This window comes from Aquarana catesbeiana, linkage group LG02 (assembly GCF_042186555.1).
Source record: "Aquarana catesbeiana isolate 2022-GZ linkage group LG02, ASM4218655v1, whole genome shotgun sequence".
In the NCBI taxonomy this organism is placed as follows: Eukaryota; Metazoa; Chordata; class Amphibia; order Anura; family Ranidae; genus Aquarana; species Aquarana catesbeiana.
Window position 1 is genome coordinate 304634977 of NC_133325.1, and position 18734 is coordinate 304653710.

The following is an 18734-nucleotide window of genomic DNA, read 5'->3' on the forward strand; positions in this document are numbered from 1 at the left end:
TTGTTGTTCTATCTAAGGATTATTACAACAAGGAATTGATGGGTCAATTAAGTGTCTCTAACACATATATTAAACTTAAAGGAAATCCCACGAAAGAATATAAATGTGAACTATCGGATTTAGTACTGAAAGGCAGTGCAAAAAATATTCTAACAAAAAAAGAATAGAAATACTTAATACCCGAAACCTGCAGAGTACCCATCATCTATACGGTGCCAAAAATACACAAAAATTTGGAGCTACCACCAGGGAGGCCCATAATAAATGGCATCCAATCAATAAATGCCAGATTGGGTGAATTTGTTGATACATTTTTACAACCATTGGTGCCTAATACTAATGCATACCTGAGGGACACTAAACATCTGATCCAAATTTTGGGTAATATTGCCTTGAAACCAGATGAAAAATATTTAATTGCCACAGCAGATGTGGCCTCATTATATACAGTGATAGATCACAGTGATGCGATTGAGGCATCCAAATGGGCCATGGATAAATTCAGCAACCTCATCTCCAAACAAAAAAGATTTATATTGAGAAGCCTAGCCTTTGAGCTACAACACAATTACTTCTGGCACAATGCAGATTACTATAGACAATTGACAGGCATTGGGATGGGTGCAAAATATGCCCCAAGTGTTGCTAATATCTTTATGACTAAATGGGAGGAGGAAGCTATATATTCTGATGTCCCAGAAAATGTAATACTCTACAAAAGATTTATAGATGATTGCATTGTGATTTGGAAAGGAGATGAAATAAGCCTGACTCAGATGTTTGATCAATTAAGTCAAAATCAGAGAAATATCAAGCTTGAGTATGAAATAAGTGATAGGTCTGTTCACTTTCTGGATTTGAAAATCCAGATAGAGAAAAGGCTTTTAACTACCAAAACTTTTTTCAAACCAGTCGAAAGAAATAGCTATATACCAACGGACAGCTGTCATTATGAACCATGGCTGATAAATATTCCAAAAGGCTAATTGATACGTCTGAGGAGAAATTGTTCTGATAACAATGAATATCTGGCACAGGCTCAGTGGATGGGTAAAAGGTTTGAGGATAAAGGGTACAGTAAAAAATTCATTGAAGAAAAAATTCAGGAAGTTCACCAGATACCAAGGGATATATTAATCCAAGATAGGAATAAGGATTGTAAACCAAATTATGATATTCCCTTGATTATGAATTTTAGTGTTCAACACAAACAGGTAGAGAACATTATTAAAAAACATTGGCCCCTGTTAAAATCTGACAAAACCCTGTGTAGTGTCCTGCCCGATCGACCCCGTTTTATTTATAGACAAGTACCAACACTAAGAGATTTGGTAGCAAAAAATGTCCCGGACCCACCTAGAAGGATAACTGAATTGTCATTTTTTTCAAGGCAAGGGGTTCTTTCCATGTAAGAGGTGTTATGCGTGCCAAAACACTAATCTTAATGGACTAAAATGTACAAAGTTCAAATCAACCAGTATGAATAAAGAATATGAAATTAGGAATTTATTTCGTGCAGAACAGAGGGTGTAGTATATGTTCTACAATGTTCATGCTCTTTACAATACATTGGTAGAACTAAGAGACCCATGTGGAAGCGTATTAGGGAGCATATTCAAAACATTAGGAATGCTTTCCCTAAACATAGCGTCTCTAGACATTTCTCAACACACCATAATAGAGATCCCACATGTTTAAAATTTTGGGCTATCCAGAGATACAAACCACACTGGAGGGGTTCTAACAAAATAAGAGAACTAAGTAAAAACAAATCCAGATGGATATTTGAGATAGGTATGCTTGAACCGAGGGGTCTAAATATTGATTTTGATATTAACTGTTTTATATCAGATTATTAAACATATTTTTAATTTTTAACATTTTTAATATATATATTTTTAATTAATTATTGTATTGTTTATACAAATGGTTTTAAAATGGGAGATATAACATTAATTTTTTATTAGTTTTTTTCTTTTAATCATTTAATCTTGGCTTATTTATAAAATTATGTATATATTTACAATGTATACAATGTTCTGTGCATAGATGTGCTGATAACATAATGACATGAATTAGCTGGGGTGTGAAATAATAGAAACCACCACTTGATGGAGTAGGCTTGACTAGCACTATCACCTTAGTAAGGCCTGACTTGTGGTTATCTAATGTGTATTACCAGTAACTACCACTTGAGGGAGTTTGCAGTAACATTTAGTATATCATACCTCATGGTTTTATTTTATCTTATCTTAATTCTTTTTATTTGAATTATCTTTGTTAATAAAATGTTACATGAAAGTATATTTGTAAGCATAAAGGGAAGCAATATGATGAACTGATGAACCGCCATCACTATGGGAACCCGGATGCCATCCGACTTAAATACAGAGACTATGGCATCTCGGGGTTATCCTTGAGAAAGTCACGTGGTCTGTGACGTAACGTGTGGGAGGAGCCAGTGACGCAAACTGCTGCTATGGCTGAATAGCATGACAGCAGCGGCTCTCTGAAAGAGCTGTGTTCACAGCGGCTGGTTGCAACCTTTGTGCCAAATGTAGACTGGGTTTTGTGAGTGCATCATTATGGTGCTTATTTCTCTCTGGGTTGTTTGGTTCACTGCACAGTGATACATTTATTTTCATTTTGCATATTCATCTCCTGCTAAGTTGAACACAAAATAATACGTTATTCATCACTTATCTATCTGGGAAAGAAATTGAATACAAAAGTCTCTAAGCTTTTAGTTATTACAACGGAATGTCAATTGCCACACAATCTAACTCTATTGTTTTAATGATAGAGGAACTGTTGGACTATTAATAATTCTTATCCTATACAAAGGAACTGTGATTTATATTTATATCATTTTTTTCTTCATCTTTAATTATGGATGGCCCATGCAAAATGTTATTAGCATCTATCACAAGCTAATTTATGCCATTTTTTTAACTGATAATTGATAAACACTCATTTGTTTATTTTTGAGCATGTATCACAAGCAATTTATGCTATTTTATGTGAATCATGTGATTGATTTTTACCGGTATTTTTTTTCTCACGATTTGTATGCACATGTTTAATATGTGATTGATTTTCATTGGCATATTATTATCATTATATCTTCACACAATTTTAACACTATTCCAGTAACATTTATCACTAATTATAATTCATGCATGCTATGCATGGTCATTCACACATATCTAAGTATAAGTTTGAGTGCTGTGTACTGACTGCGAAGCAATTAGAGCACATCAATATTTACCATTTTAAGTATTTGCAGTTAATGTACTGTGTCCTCTGCACAGTGTGCACCTAAAGCTACCTGAAGACAATTGCTGTTGTTCTGATCCTATTAGTACCACAGGCAAGCAGCTGCAGTATTTACAGTTAGTGTAGTGCGTCCTCTGCACAGTGTGCACCTAAAGCTACCTGAAGACAATTGCTGTTGTTCTGATCCTATTAACACCACAGGCAGGCAGCTGCAGTATTTACAGTTAGTGTACTGTGTCCTCTGCATAGTGTGCACCTAAAGCTACCTGAAGACAATTGCTGTTGTTCTGATCCTATTAATACCACAGGCAGGCAGCTGCAGTATTTACAGTTAGTATACTGTGTCCTCTGCACAGTGTGCACCTAAAGCTACCTGAAGACAATTGCTGTTGTTCTGATCTTATTAATACCACAGGCAGGCATCTGCAGTATTTACAGTTAGTGTACTGTGTCCTCTGCACAGTGTGTACCTAAAGCTACCTGAAGACAATTGCTGGTGTTCTCATACTAATAATACTACAGGCAGGCAGTTGATTCTGCTAGCTGCAGTATCAGAATATATATACATCTCAGCTTTGTGCAGCTACATCTCACTGCAGGCCATTAGTATGTCTGGAGGGCTAACAAGGAGAGGCAGACAGTCACAAGCCAAGAGGGCAAGCAGGCTCTGTTTCTAGAGGCAACAGTACTGGTCGTGGAGACGGTGCATTCTCATCAGCACGTGGCCGTGGGACACGCTTGTCCTTTTTTTTGGCAGCTGGCCATGTTGAGCCACAAGATGCCGAAGACTTGGTAGAGTGGCTGACCAAGCCGTCCTCATCCTCCTTATCCTCTCTCACCCAGGCTCAGGGTACTTTGTCTGGCAAAGCAGCTGCCAACACGGCCTTTTCCCTCAGCTCAATGGCATCAGTCACTCCTTCCCTAGCCCCACCATGTCCTCCTGAGGAGTCCCCAAAACTGTTTGACCACAGTGTTGGGTACATGCTCCAGGAGGATGCCGAGCATTTTGAAGCCTCCGATGATGGTACCCAGCTAGAGGAAGGCAGTAACATGAGCCCAGAGAGAGGGGGTGCCCAAGAAGGACAGCAATCTGGCAGTCATGTTCCTCCAGCTGCAGCATACTGCCAGCTTTGCTCCAGTAATGAGGAGGGAGGGGATGATGAGGTCACTGACTCCACGTGAGTGACTGATAGGAGAGAGGAGGAGGCACATCTCCCCCTCCAGGGGCCAGACACCGACTGCATCACACCGCGGAGCTCCGCAATGCAGGGCGCTGCTGTCTCTGCGTGTTATTCCAAAAGTTCTTTGGTGTGGGCCTTTTTTGAGACGAGTGCATCAGATCCCACCGCTGCTATTTGCAACATATGTCTCAAGCGTATCTCATGTGGCCAAAACATCACTCGCTTGGGCACCACATGCTTGACCAGACATATGTTGACCTGCCATGCAGTTCGTTGGCAAGCGTACCTAAAAGACCCACACCAAAAAACAAAGCGGACCTCTCCTTGCTCCTCATCAGCTGGGATCTCCAACCCCACTATACCTTCAGTCCTCTCTGAAACCTGCACTGAGAGGAATGAAGGTGTAGAATTAGGTGTGTGACAGCCAAGTACTTGCGGGCAATCTGCTATCGTTACACCGTCAGATTGTACCAGGCAAATTTCCCTGCCCCAGCTGCTTCACTGCCAAAAGAAGTTCGCTCCCAGCCATCCACATGCCCAGCATTTGAATGCTAGCTAGGCTAAATTGCTAGCACTTCAACTGCTGCCTTTTCAGTTGGTAGACTCTGCCCCCTTCCTTGAGTTTGTGGAATGTGCGGTTCCTCAGTGGCAGGTTCCCAACCGCCACTTTTTCTCACGGAAGGTGATTCTGGCTCTCTACCGGCAAGTGGAAGGCAATGTCTTGGCCTCGCTGGACAGGTCGGTCAGCGGTAAGGTGCATATTACTGCTGACTCATGGTGCAGCAGGCATGGACAGGGACGTTACCTATCTTTCACTGCGCACTGGGTGACTCTTCTGGCAGCTGGGAAGGATGCAGGACAGGGTGCAGTAGTGTTGGAGGTTGTTCCGCCACCACGCCTCCAAAATTCTACTAGTGGTGATTCTGCCACACCTCTCTCCTCCACCCCCTCCTCTTCTTCTTCCTCCATGGCCTCTTCCTGTGCTCATTTGTCCTCGGAACCAGCGATGCTCCGTAGGTGTTCCAGGGGCTACGCAAGCACGCAGGCAAAAAGATGCCATGCGGTGTTAAGCCTGTGTGTTTGGGGGACAGGAGCCACACTGGGGCAGAGATTCTGTCAGCTCTGCAGGGGCAGGTTCAGAGGTGGTTGACACCACACCAGCTTAAGCCAGGTTTGGTGGTTTGCAACAATGGCACCAACCTCCTTTCCGCCCTCCGACAGGAACAACTGACCCATTGCCCTGTTTGGCTCACGTCCTTAACTTGGTGGTGCAGTGGTTCTTGGGCAGGTACCCGGGCTTACAGGATGTCCTGAGGCAGGCCAGGAAAGTCTGTGTGCATTTCCGCAGGTAATATAATGCCAGTGCTTGGCTGGCTGACCTCCAAAAGGAATTTAACCTGCCCAAGAACCGCCTAATCTGTGACATGCCCACCAGGTGGAAGTCAATGTTGGTCATGCTGTAGCGGCTGCACATGCAGCAGAGGGCCATCAATCAGTACCTATGCAACTATGGCACCAGGACAGGGTCAGGGAACCTTGTTTTTTTTCCCTACGCCAGTGGGCTATGATCAGGGATGTCACCATTTGAGGAGGCCACAAGGATAGTGAGCAGTGACACTGTCCCTATTTTCCACCTGTTGGAGCACACGCTGCATGGAACAATGGACAGGGCACTTGAGGCAGAACAGAGGGAGGAAGAGGAGAACTTCCTTACCTCCCAAGGCCCCTTTTATCCAGACAGTGTTCCTGCGTGCCCGTCGATCACACAGGAAGAGGAGGGGGAGGAGGAGGAGGAGGAGGGGGAGGAGGAGGATTGTGTCAGCATGGAGGTGGAGCCTGGCACTCAGCATCAGCAGCAGTCTTCAAGGGATCATTTACAGTCCGAAGAAACCCATGGACTTGTATGTGACTGGGAGGAGGTGGCTGCGGATCATGTCATCCTTAGTGACCCAGAGGACTCTGGACCGAATGGCTCAGCAAACCTACGTGGCATGGCCTTCCTGATCCTGCAAAGCCTTCGGAAGGATCCTCATATTCGTGGTATCAAGGGGAGGATGATTACTGGATGGCAACCCTCTTTGATCCACTTTACAAGAGTAAGGTGGCAGACCTTATCTTGCTGTTGCAGAGGGAGCAGAGGATGAAACATCTTCTGGAGGCCTTGCAGAATGGTTTGTGCAACGCATTTCCAGAGCCTGGGAGGTTACAATTTCCTGATCCTTCTGGACAACGTGTTGCTGGTGCTTCGGTCAGTCACAGAAGGAGCGGTGGAGAAGGTGGCCGTCTGACCAATGCATTCAGACAATTTTTTAGTCCGCAGCCCCAAGGTCCGATCGGTTCCAGCAACCATCGCCAGCGACTGATTCACATGGTGCAGGATTACCTAGGGGCAAGATCAGACATGGACACTTTTCCCACCGAAAATCCTCTGGGTTACTGGGTCTTGAGGATAGATCACTGGCCAGAGCTTGCACAGTATGCAATTGAGCTACTGGCCTGTCCTGCATCCAGCGTTCTTTCGGAACGCACATTCAGTGCTGCTGGAGGCTTTGTAACCAATCACAGGGTGCGCCTGTCCACTGAATCAGTCGATCGGCTGACCTTCATGAAAAAGAATCAGTCTTGGATCACCAGCTACCAAGCACCTGATGCTGATGTAACTGATTGATTTTATTTAATGTGAGATCCCTTCAAGACTGCCTATGCTGATGCTGAGTGACTAACCTGTTATGCTGAGTGACAATCCTCTTCCTCCTTAATTTTCATGCTGATAGCTTGTAAGAACATTTTTGGTTCTGGGCACTGCCACCAGTGGCCAAGGCCCAATTTTTCTGCCCCTGTCTAACAGGGGCATGTAATTACAATTTTTTATGCAATACTTTGCAGCAGGGCTCATTCCTGCGCTCCAACTATAGTATCTGTGAGGGGTTGCAGAGTTGTGGCACCAGCACCAGTGCGCAAGGCCCAATTTTTCAGTCCCTATTTAACAGGGGCATATAATTACAATTTTGCAGCAGGGCTCATTCCTGCGCTCCAACTATAGCATCTGTGGGGGGTTGCAGTGTTGTGGCTGCAGTGCCCAAGGCCCAAATTTTCAGCCCCTGTTTTACAGGGGCATATAATTACATTTTTTGATGCAATACTTTGCAGCAGGGCTCATTCCTGTGCTCCAACTATAGCATCTGGGAGGGGTTGCAGTGTTGTGGCACCAGTGCCTAAGGCCCAATTTTTCTGCCCCTGTTCAACAAGGACATGTAATTACAATTCTTGATCTAATATTTCACAGCAGGGCCCATTCCTGCGCCCACCAAGAGTAACTGTGAGGGCTTACAGTGTTGTGGCAACACCACCACCACCAAAGGCCCAATTTTTCTGCCCCTGTTCAACAGGTGCATATAATTACAATTCTTGATATAATATTTCACAGCAGGGCTTTTTCCAGCGCCCACCAAGAGTAACTGTGAGGACTTACAGTATTGTGGCACCAGCACCACCACCACCACCACCACCAAAGGCCCAATTTTTCTACCACTGTTCAACAATGGCATGTAATTACAATTTTTGATCTAATATTTCACAGCACAGCCCGTACCTGCGCCCACCAAGAGTAACTGTGAGGGCTTACAGTGTTGTGGCAACACCAACACCTAAGGCCCCAATTTCTGCAGAGTACATAGGGCAGGCCCCTACTTTCAAACATCCAACTTACAAATGACTCCTACTTGCAAACGGAAAGAGACAACAGGAAGTGAGATGAAATCTACCCCTAGGAAGGGAAATTCTCTCCTGTAAGAGTTCACATGGGAAAAAAGTGTCTCCTCTTCACTGATGCTTTATCACCAATCCTTGTTTCACTAAAAACCCCATATTTTCAAAAAACATTTGTCATTGGGACAGAAAGTGAGGTGAAATCTTCTGAAGAGGTGCACAGACAGCAAAACAAATGTGACAGGGGTGATAACCCTTCCAAAATGTTTTCCAAAAAGCTTAAAAATAGATTTTTTTGGCTGGAGCTACACTTTAAAAATGTACCAGTTCAAAATTACAAGCAGATTCTACTTAACAACAAACCTACAGTCCCTGTCTTGTTTGCACTGCCTGTATACTGCTGTTCAGAGTATATAGGGCCTGGGGGCCCCATGCCTTTCCTTTTTTTAATTTGGGTGCGGGGTTCCCCTTAATATCCATACAAGACCCAAAGGGCCTGGTAATGGATGGGGGGGGTACCCATGCCGTTTGTCTCACTGATTTTCATCCATATTGCCAGGACCCGACATTACATTAAAGCCGCAAACAGTTTCAAATGACTTTTATTCCTTTAAAAATGTCATTTTGTTCAGGGACTGTTCTAAGCATGGGAAACACGTGCCACTTTACAGGCATACTACAGACACCCTCAGGTACGATATTTACAGGAATATTTCACTTTTATTTTTTCACTTTAAGCATCATTAAAATCACTGCTCCCTAAAAAACGGCCGTTTTTAAAACTTTTTTTTGCATTGATACATGTCCCCTGGAGCAGGACCCGGGTCCCCAAACCCTTTTTAGGACAATAACTTGCATATTAGCCTTTAAAATTTGCACTTTTGATTTTGAACATTCGAGTCCCATAGATTTTAATGGGGTTCTAAAGTTCGCTCAAACTTTCGGTCTGTTCGCAAGTTCTGGTGCGAACCGAACCAGGGGGTGTTCGGCTCATCCCTATTATAGACTTATGAACAGACATATAGCAGAAATGTGAAATATGGTCTGGTCCATAGGGGGTAAACAGGTGTGAGAGTTGAAGTGGTTATACAAATTGTTGTATTCCTTTGCTTCAAATAAAGCTTTTGGAAAAAAAAGAAAATGGGATTTTATTGTACAATTCTCAGTTTTCAAGGCCAGGAACGTTTCCAAGGCAATCTTCAAATCTAGTGAATAAAAATTCCAGGCAGGATCATCATGGCATTTTTTTAAGCCTTGCTAATGAAATGCTTTAACAAAGTATAGATTTTATTGGACTTTCTGGAGAGCTGGTCATTCATCCAATTTTTGCTGCAATCAAATGTGTAGCAGTCGCACAGAGTGATGCACCTTGCCTGACATTCCATGTTTTCATAGTTTTGAAGCCAAGTCAAATATATCCAAGTCATCAGCAACGATAGAATGCTACAGATACCTAGACATGCCTAAGTCGATTGGTTTATTTGATGTTCTTATTGTAGATGTATGTGGCTACTAGATTTGCCACAAAATACATCCAACACCATTGGTAATTCTTTAGTATGAATCAAGTTGTACAGGGAAATTGTATAAACTAGGAACAAATAAACAATCCCAAAAGACTATACTGTTAATATATGTGTCTGGTATTTATGCTATATTGCACCCAGGGCCGGTACAAGGCATGGGTGGAAGGGGCACCTGCCCTGGGTGGAGTAGCTCTGTGTAAATGCAGGGGAGCACTTGGAGTTGGAGCAGCTCATCCTCTCTTCTTCAACAGTAGCAACAAGCAAATGCAGGGAAGTAAATCTTTATATCGCCTTACATGATACAGAGCTCACTGCACACTAGGCTCAGCCTTATTCATTGCTGGACAGATACCGATCTACCTCTGTGAAAGGTTGCCGGAGCTCTTCTAACTTCAGCTATCACTGCACTGTTTGTTGAACTTGTTTACAGTTGTGGAGTTATACTGTCCGCCAGGCAGTAAATAAGGTTGAACCTGGGTGTGCAGTGAAGTTTCTGTTATCAGGTGAGGAGGTTAACCCTTTACTTCCCTGCATTTCTTTTGGTGGGTTCTCCTATTACCTAGTGGAGCTAGAGTTTAAAGGAGAAGGATCATCTTATAAAACCAGGGCTGGTGCTCTATGCTTCTAGATTAGAAGCGCCTACTATTTTAGAATGTGGCTTTTAGTTAGGTCCCTTATTCTTACAATATGTTTTAAGTGCTAAGAAATGTGTCTGTTTGGTAATCTTTTGATAGGCCTTCTTATGTGGACTTGGCAGAAAGACTGAAGTAGCACATGCACTATGAGGATTTTCAATAAAAAGAGAGAAGGATTGTTCAGGTTCTCTCCTAAACAGTCCAGTCTTCACTTAGGCATCATAGTCTTTCTCAAAATTGAAGACCAAACGATATGTTTTTTTTTTTGAGAGCTCATTTACATGTGTGAAATTGACTGCAACTTCTCTGAAAAGTGATCCACGCTTGGATTGCTTTTCAGAGCTGTTTGAGGTGATGGGGAGACATTATATCTCCTCTTCATCACCTGATTTAACCTGGTAGTAGTAACCACACCACAGCCACATGCAGGGCGGTTCCAGGGCGGCCCCATTGAACTACATTATTTACATTCAGTGGCAACACCGCCCACCAAAAGCAACGTTTATGCATTCATTTTCTGTTGAAACATTTACTCATTTCCCACACTGATACATCAGAGATCTATATATAATATGTGTGTGTGTGTGTGAGTGTGTATATATATATATATATATATATATATTTTTTTTTAATAAGTTTTAAAGGAGTGACATAGAAAGGTGGTTCTTGATACTGCCACCTTCAGCACTAGCACTCTTCTCACTGCAGGCCTTGTTCTAAAAATAGAAGCCAACTTCCTGTGCTGGCATCTGGGTTTACAAGTGACAGCGTGCCTCCTACACAGAGGGCTGGGTTAGTAACTGGGGGGTGGGGCAGGTGGAAGGGCTGTGTATAGAGGGGGGTAAGAGAGAGCTTTATAGTGGGGTTTTGGGGGGGAGCTCTGTACCGGTGAGGTTTGGGGGAAGAGCTTTGTTGTGGGGGGAGGGGAGGGTGTTTCAGCGAACAGCTCTGTACTGGGGGATGGGGGGTGGAGCTTTATGGTGGTGTTGCATATTTTTTCATTCCAGCCACACCACTCTGGTGCATTTTTTCATTTCAGTGACACAACTAATGCAGGGACATTATTTTTCCTATTTTTCCTTTCAGTGACCCACCAACACAGGGGTAATTTACCACGGTTAGTCCCAAATTTAAACCTTTTGTAAACAGATATTGGTACTATTTAATCGCATGCACCAAACATTTTGGCGCATGCAAATATATTGGGCCTGCCCCTTCTCCATCCAACAGGGAGCAGGGGTTGGTGGGGGTGATAGGCAGGGGGCACAGTTTCTAATTTATGCCCTGGGCACTGGATGACCTTGTCCCAACACTGATTGCACCACGTTCAACATTGTGTATGTTTTTTTCAGAGTAGCAGAGTAATATACTTTCTGGTTAAATCTTGAAGACTAATCTAATATTCTTTTCTGCTATTAAGGATAAAAACAAAAAGCAGGGTAACTGCAGAGAATATTATATAAAAGTAATTAGGATGTTTATGGCAATACAATAAAAATAAGAGGGGATCACTTTTTAAAGCTGTCCATGCATGCAATAAAACTAACAAAAAACTGCTGCTATTGCTGAAAAGTAATGTAATATTTAAAAATAATTCTAATTACTTCATATTTTTAATGGTTAAAAATTGATTTCTTCAATCCCTTTGTACATCACATGTTTACAGAATAACAAAAGCACTGATGAATAAACATATTGCAGTCACTTGCTTGGCTCTATTCACATCATTAGGGTCAGTGACACTATCTTCCCTTGCTGACAGATCCGGCTCTACACCCCACACACTGCAGCTGGCATGTCCTTGTGGCTTTCCATGGTCGGTTTCCCTTGGTTAGTTGTCCTGGTCGGTCCTAGTGATCCATCAGTGTCTGAGCCAGCCTTACAGCCTTGTGGTAACATTGTCATTCAGATTTATCTTTGGAATAAATCACCAGCAACCTTTATGAGTATACATGTGGTTCATTGCAGCCATTACCCATCAATTCCAGCTCAGTTTCTGAGTGCTGTCTTCAATAGTGCAGTCACCACCTACTCATTAGGGACTCACTCCAAACTTCCAACATGCATTACACCAATGGTTCCCAACCTCAGTCCTCAAGTAACCCCAACTGGCCATGTTTTGGGAACCTCCCTTGGATAAAATAGCTCTTTTAAAAACCATGTCATTGATATTGATTTAAAGCAGCAGAGGAGGCTGGTAAAAAGGGTTCCTTGAAGTCTAACTCCAGGTTTCTTGTGATTTTAAACAGTTCATTTGGACCAAGCTGCTCAAACAAACAATTTGCTTCATTACCAGATGTGCCTACTGGGAGCGCTGTATAAACTGTAGTAGCATCAGCTACATTCAGTATAGAGCACTGTGTTCAGGCAGCAGGATGGGGAGTTCCTGTCCTGCTCCTGGAACAAACTCTCGTTGGGCTTCATGCTGCGCAGCCATTCACAAGAAGCATTGTATTTCATCAATGAATATCAGCCTTCCTCTGATTGGCTGAGGTGAAGAGGTGGGCAGTTGATCTCTACCTCAGCCATCATCGGAAGAAGCTTTGTAATCATTGATGAGCAGCGCTCAGCCTGACTCAATTTTGTTATGGGAGCAGGATGGGAGATCCCCATCCCACTGTTAGAACACAACACTGTACATTCATGCTACATACAATTTATGTAGCACTCTCAGTGGGAGCATCTGTTTGTAAAGCCAATAGTTCATTTGGACCTGCTTGGTCTGAACAAACTATTTAAAGACCCAATAAACCTGGAGGTAGACATCATTTTAGTTTTGAAAAACATTTGCTGGAGCACATTAATGCAGGATTGTGGGTGTACAACTTCCCCAGGAAAAAGCAGTAAGGCACAATGATGCTACCATTGTCTTCGGGAAATGGACAGAAGCTGGGGTCTGAAGTAAATATTTTGTATTGTTTCTTCTATTTTTGCCTATCCTTAGTATTTTTTATTTGGGGATCTCTGAGATGAGTGGACTTTTTGCTCACGTTAAAAGAAAATATTGCAGCAGCTTGCTCTGTGATCTTTGAAGGCTATGTTTAATTCCCTAAGATGTAAGTTTGTTTTGCTTTAAAAGAAGTTGTCATAGGAACAATATTAATATTATTTGTGGTGTTACAGTTTTTTTTTTGGTATGTCAGTCAAAGCAAAAAGAAAAAATTAATTTACTAGGCAAGTTGAAAGCAGCTAAAACAACAAACCAGAAAGCATTTAGAAGAAGACAAATGTTGATTACCCCATTGAAACAGTTGGGACAATGTGTTCTGGTTCAAGAGACCTGATGGATTATATACACATATAAGCTATTGGGATTTGAGAATAGGTACTGTATATCTTACTTCTATTACATTACAGGTCAGTGGCCAGATCTGAACCCTGTAGCTCTCCTACAACTTGTGTCTATATGCTCATATCAGCATTATATCCAAAGGAGAATTTGCATTTTGCAGAACAGAGTAGGGACTGGCCTTAAAGGGATTAGTTTGACACAGTTGGCCAGCTTAAACATGTATTACAAAATATGTGAACTAAAAATCCCTGTTTTGGCCACCTGTTCTAGAAAGGGTATATAGCATTGTGTAGAGGGTTCGTCTACAATTTTTAATGAGCACAGGTATATCTTACTGCTATTTCTGGTTCAAGAGACAACTGAGCTGAGACAATCATCTGAAAACAATCAGATCAAAACCAACAAAAATATATATAAAACATTTTTTTTAATGAAACAAAATACTTTTTTTTAACAATGATATTGTAAAACAAAGCAAAGACATGGATGAAAACCACCCAATTGTATGACTGCGGCATATAGCTTGATTTCAGGGGACAATGTCATCCTCCTGTCTATTTTGTGAATAAATTAATTCATAAAATGTTGAAATAAAATATTGAACTGCCTTTCTGAACATACTTTAAAGGTAAATTCTAAACAGTACTGCAGATCCAGATGTTTTAAAAAAGAAGGATTTATCACACAGCTTGAAGATTTCCAGTGAAGACTTACCTAAATCCGATAACACAAAGCCTAATGCCCCGTACACACGGTTGGTTTTTTTGATGGAAAATGTCCGATCAGAGCGTGTTGTCGGAAATTCTGACCATGTGTGGGCTCCATCGGACATTTTCCATCGGATTTTCCGACACACAAAGTTTGAGAGCAGGATATAAAATTTTCCGACAACAAAATCCGTTGTCGGAAATTCCGATCGTGTGTACACAAATCCGACGCACAAAGTGCTACGCATGCTCAGAATAAATAAAGAGCTGAAAGCTATTGGCCACTGCCCCATTTATAGTCCCGACGTACGTGTTTTACGTCACCGTGTTCAGAATGATCGGATTTTCCAACAACTTTGTGTGACCGTGTGTATGCAAGACAAGTTTGAGCCAACGTCCGTCAGAAAAAATCCTAGGATTTTGTTGTCGGAATGTTCGAACAAAGTCCAACCGTGTGTATAAGTGTGTGTTTGTATGATTCATTAGTTTTGGACATTTTCCTTCAAGTATATATAGCTTGAGAAAAGGATAAGAAAGTGGTGTAAGTGGAGTTTCAAAAATCTGCTCTCTCAGCAATTCTCATAATCCTGTTTGCAGAGATTAGATCCACTGAAACCATTTTTCTTGTACTTTGTAATACTTGCGAGTGCTACCTTTTATAGATCAGCTCACTTCCATTGCTGATACTGTCTTTCTGAAGGACACATCATGCTTACTTCTTTTTGACATCGGAAGATGATCAGCAGTGCCATCAGCACAGACCTGGCGGGAACCAGTGGGACCCAGGTACACCCATCTACTGTAGAGAGAGATTGGGGCAGAAGTGGTCTTCATGGAAGAATTGCGGCCAAAAAGCCATATGTCTCGCATCACTTCCAGTCACGAGGGGTTCTATGTAAGGTGAGAGTTCTGTGAGCAGGAATTGTTGCACAGAGGTGGAAGTGAACTGTATTGATTATTTAAGGGTGCATACCATCCAATTAGTAGAAGGTGGCTGGCATTTATCAAATGAAGTTTGGACTTTTTTTCAGCTTGTTTTTATGAACTCACTGAATTCGCCATTTGCATTAGCACTTTTTATTGGATTTATTAGTATGTGGTATCTATGGAATTTATTTTGCACTACTGAATTATTATATCTAATGCATTCACTTTAATATTGCATATTTTGCTTGGGCTGCAACCCCACATCACATTGTATTTCCATTTTGTTAATTGATAAAAATAAACTATTAACACTTTTATTTCTGAAAGCATTCATAATTTACAGCATATTTTCACACCTGCCTAAAACCTTTTAACAGTACTGTATGACAGGAAAAATATAGAACAGAAGGATTTTTGGGCAGTCAGGAATCCTTTCTAAAACCACACTATGCAAACACAGTTGTAGTAGTGTTTATTGGGCTTAGCAGTCTATCAAGGGCACCACTGATTTCTGAAACAGAACAAATTATTTTTTCCCTATATGTCTCTAGACCTGTGCAGAAAGATACTGTATATCTCTTTTAAACCCTACTTCAGGCTTCCTTTTTGAAGCTCAGAGTACAATACTCACCTTCAGTCTGTGCTGACATTGGGATCATGGACCCTCCATGCAGCTTGCAATGCTGGCTGGCGGTGTACTCAGAGAGCACACCAGTGCAGGTATAGCTGATCTGGTAAAGGAATATACAGAGATGAGGATCTTGGAAAACTTGAAATACTGGAATGGCATGAGTATATTGCAGCACTGGGGTGCTGCTCTGACAGGCAGACAAGACACAGAATACTTGTAAGGGACACTTACTGCACTAGACTGCTGAGGTTACAGGAGCACAGAGGAACAATATGTATGAGGAACGCTAAGGTGCACAGTGGTCCCATGGAATTCAGATACACAGGGTGACAGAAGAGGTACACGTGGAATTTAAGTCAGGAAGGATACCTATTGGTACTGTCTGAGGAGAACACCATATGTATGTAAAAGGTGATGACCCTTGGAAGGACAAAAGTGCAGAGTCTAAGGAACTGCCTATTCTTCTCCAGAACAGCTAAAGGTTGAGATGAGTTGTGCTACAGATGATTCCCAGGTTGCAGTTCTCGGATTCACCCAAGCAATAGCTGCTTAGATCTAAGAGCTGATAACAGATAAAGGAACCCTTGCAGCACTAAGGCAAGAATCACAAGACAGTAGGGAATACAAACCAAACTGGGAGGTGTCCATGGAAACATGCAAACACTCAGAGAAGGTGCACACACAGGATAACCAAACGTGAATAACAATGCAACAAGGGGCAAACTGGAATCATTAGGAGTAAGTAAAAGTGCATAGGAACACCAAGCAGGAAAAAGACTAGCAATACACTGGGAAACACTGAACAAGACACAGACTAGAAATACGCTGGGAGACACAGGTGATGCAAATGAGTAGCAGACACGAATACACAGAATTTCTCAGTGGGGCTGGAAGACTGAAAGCAGGTAAAGGAACACAGAAAAACAAGGGCACAAGCAAGGACTCTGGAATGCACAAAAAACACAAAAGGTGCAAGTATATAGGTAGCCACAGAAACACACAGGGGACAGGCTGGAAGACTCTGAGGGTACAGAGGTCACCCTGGGGAGCACTGGGAGAAGCTTGCAAACAGACACTAGGAAATAAAGGGATCTAGCCAAAGAGTCACTAGGAATAAGGTCACAAGTAGTTCACAGGAAGCCAGGGACACAAAGAAACACTGGGGGATTTCTATTAATCTTCTCAGGAAGCTAGGGATATAAGGAAACACTAATAGTATGCTAGCATTCTTCTTAGAAACACTAGTGGAGCTGGCACTGGGAAAACTAGCTGTTGCTCAAGCAAAGCTCAAGAGAATGTTTCAAGCTTAATTGGAAAGGGAAATGGCCTGGCTGGACTGGGCATGTAGCAAATTGAATCAACAGCAGGTAGTTAACAAGTTGTCAGGTCACCTGAGACCAGGTGACAGATGCACTCTGTAGGAGTCGGAAGTGCACCGCTAAGATAGTGGACCCTAGGACTGACTGCTGTGGATAGTACCCAGGGAGGTTCAGAAAGCAGGTCTACTGGATCACTAACACAGATCCCAGTGGGAGCTAGAGCATAGATTCCCCAGGGTGCGGAGTCTAAGAGCCAGCAGGTGTTCACCAGAGCCTCTAGTGGTGAGGATGGACTGCGCTGCAGTCTGGCTCCAGGTCGCAGCCCCTGGGGTCTCACAGTTCACGCTCACGGTAGACTACAGGACAAGGAAGCAGCAGGCTGAAACAACAAGGATAGTAAAGGGATAAGGCAGAGGTCAGGACGACTAGCAGACAGGAACAACAGAGTACACGCCAAAGTTTCAGGGTCACAGGCAAACAGGGATAGTCAGGGACACGCCAAAAGGTCAGGGTCATGAGCAGGCAGGAATAGTCGTGAACACGCCAAGATCGGTAACAGATAAACAAAGTGCACACGGCAAGCAGGAAGCCAAACACACAATGAATACACAAAGGTTGATCAGCACCGCTGGCTTGCAGTGCACAGGTTAATATAGGGTTCCCTGATAGGGCCTGGGGTGGAGCCATGCTTAGAGAAGAGGTTATAAAAACAGCCAGGTGAGAGTGGCTGGCCTCTTAGTCTAAACACATGAGGAGAGGTAAGCAGACAGAGAAAGATTACTGCATAACCATGACAGTACCCCCCTCTTACGAGGTCTCCCCCTTCCCCGCCTGGGCCCAGGCTTAAAGGGAAACTCCAGATGGACCTCCTCAACAGACGAGGCACAAAGATCTCAGATGCAGTGATCGAAGACCTCTCTTCAGGACCAAGCCCTTTCCAATGTATGAGGTACTGAAGAATGCCTCTACGGCGCCGAGAATCCAGAACTTGACTAACCTCGTACTTTAGATTATCCTCAGAGACTGAAACCGAGGTAGGGAGAGGACGAGAGGGCTTATTGAGGATTAAAGGCTTCTTAGGTATGGGTAAGGGCATGAGAAGACCATCAGGAGTCTGAGTAGGGTCCCCCAGACCCTTAAAGATGAGCTGGACATCCAGCACAGCATCATCAGACTGGGCAGAGGTCAGTGGATCCCTGAGACCAGGTTGGTTAGAAGGTGATGTGTCGCAGGAGTCAAGCTGAATAGCTGAAAGACAAGTAGAATGCAGAGAGTCCTGAAAAAAAGGTTGAAAACCCAACCTGGCAAAATGGGGCAGTCTATCCAAAGGATGGATTCAGCCTCTTAGACAGGTTTGAATGGACATAATAGTAGTAGGGTGAGACCAGGTTACAGAAGGTCCTGAATAAGAAAAAGCAGGAAGCTCACTGGGCATGGGTTGGACTGGCAAAACTGGTGCAGAGGCTGATTGAATAGTATCGCCAGGTGTAGCGACTAACTCAATCGTATCACAGGGCGTAGCGACTGTAGGA